Source organism: Musa acuminata, chromosome BXJ2-8, assembly GCF_036884655.1.
Source record: "Musa acuminata AAA Group cultivar baxijiao chromosome BXJ2-8, Cavendish_Baxijiao_AAA, whole genome shotgun sequence".
In the NCBI taxonomy this organism is placed as follows: Eukaryota; Viridiplantae; Streptophyta; class Magnoliopsida; order Zingiberales; family Musaceae; genus Musa; species Musa acuminata.
The window spans coordinates 23,955,874-23,957,778 of NC_088345.1; the positions used below are offsets into that span (position 1 = coordinate 23,955,874).

The 1,905-nt window shown below is 29.4% G+C and overlaps 1 non-coding gene across 1 annotated transcript; it reads right to left on the reverse strand.

Moving 5' to 3' along the window:
* Positions 1 to 433: 433 nt before the first annotated feature.
* On the reverse strand, positions 434 to 532 carry LOC135621348 (U6 spliceosomal RNA). The gene has a single exon (XR_010490513.1). It is a non-coding gene; the product is annotated as a U6 spliceosomal RNA (small nuclear RNA).
* Between the last annotated feature and the right edge of the window lie 1,373 nt (positions 533 to 1,905).

Consider the following 1,905-nt stretch of genomic DNA (forward strand, 5'->3'; position numbering starts at 1 on the left):
GATGCATTAGATTCTAAGATTTTATATCTAATTTTAATTTATGTTCCTTGCAAAATTTAGAAAAAGATGAAAGATTTTCATCACCGGTCTTAATAGTCTAAGATCAAGATAAGTATTCAAACTGTTCCATCTAACATGACATATATGTTACTAAAATGATTTTTGATTGATCTATAAAATATTTTTCATTTAGAAAGTATTAAAAATATATTATATATGCTTGCAATATTTAAAAAAGTTATATCTCTGTCTTGCAAGTAACTATTGGTTCACAGATGATTTTATGGTTCAAAATATTATAAAATTAGTTACAAATTTAATTTTAAAAAATATTACATGATTCTATAAAATAGTTTTTAAATAACTATATAAATATTTGACATATGATATATGATGTCTCATTTGTTTGTTTAGTATGACTATAATTTGGTCTACAACGATAAGGCTTAAATATTTGCATGTCATCCTTGCGTAGGGTCATATTAATCTTCTCTGTATCATTCTAAAATATATATATTATTTATTTAAAATCTAATTTATCCTAGACCCTAATATAGAGATAAATATGTTATTTATATCATGAGGTCAAATATGATTCTATAATGTGGCTATGTATATATTACCTTTAAATATTTTTAGATCTGTGTTAAAAATCTATTACCTTGAAAAAAAAAATAGTTATTCTGTTATATGCATATTACAAGTAATAGGTGGATCTGATTGAAAAAAATAGTGAAGTATTTAAATTTTTTCTTTTGTTATAGGGATTTGGATATTATGATCCTTTGAGGTTGTATTAAATTTATTTAATATGTTATGGATATGTGAGATGAGTGATAAGAGTTTTCTTTGACTATGTAAATCTGGGATGGTAAATGATTTGTTTAGGTTTGATCTTGCTTTTCTCGTAGGGAAGCTTATGGCGACTATAAATAATGTTATACGGCTCTTGGGTTTTCATTGGGCTGGGAGCGTCGGTCTCTAAAATGTATTATACAAACACTTATATACAAATTCCATTGGCAAACTTAGGAAGTGGATAAAATTTTATTACATAAACACAATTATAGTTATCACTAAAGAAGAAATTAATACTACAATGACCATACAAATGTTAGGATAGTAAAAACACTAAAGGGGGTGAATTAGTACTTTAAAAAAATTTTGATTTGAAAACTTTCGTTCGATGAAACTGTTAGCACTAAGAGGGTGGGGTGAATTTATGCAATGAAAAAATCATTGATTTTGAATATTTTTCATTCGTCGAAAGTAATATCGGAAAATGACTTAAAGGCATGTTTGCTCGTAGAGTAGCGAAAGCCATATAAGGTGAAAGTGAAGCAATTGCAAAGTAAGTAAATAATGATAATAGAAATACAAACTAGAATTTAGAGTGGTTCGGTCGTTGTGACCTACGTCCACTTCGGATTCCTCCTACATTGAGATCACCGACATCTACAAGACTTATTCCTTTATCTTGAATGGTTACAATGTTGAATCTTAGATTTTGATGATGAAGTCAATTGTAAATTATTTGATCTAATCTATATGTTGAGAAAAGTATGCAGGATTTTGTTAGGACTCTAACTAGGAGAGTCTTAATTGAGAGGGACATTCATGTAAAACCTACCTAAGCCGACCCCTATTAAAGAGGTGAAGAGGCCGACTAGGGTCAGGAGGTTGTTTCTTAGAGATGAATTAGGAGTTGTAAAGGAATAGGAGTCTTGAGTAGAAGTCCTATTAGGAGTTGGTTAGAAGTAGGAGTCATATTAGGAGTTAGGGTTTAGAAACTCTATAAATAGCCATGTATTCCTCATCTTTTGATAAGCAATAGATAAATCTTTTCTGCAGCCTTTGAGTAGCAACTTGGAGGGAGGAACCCCTATAGAGTTCCAAGAAGGCTGA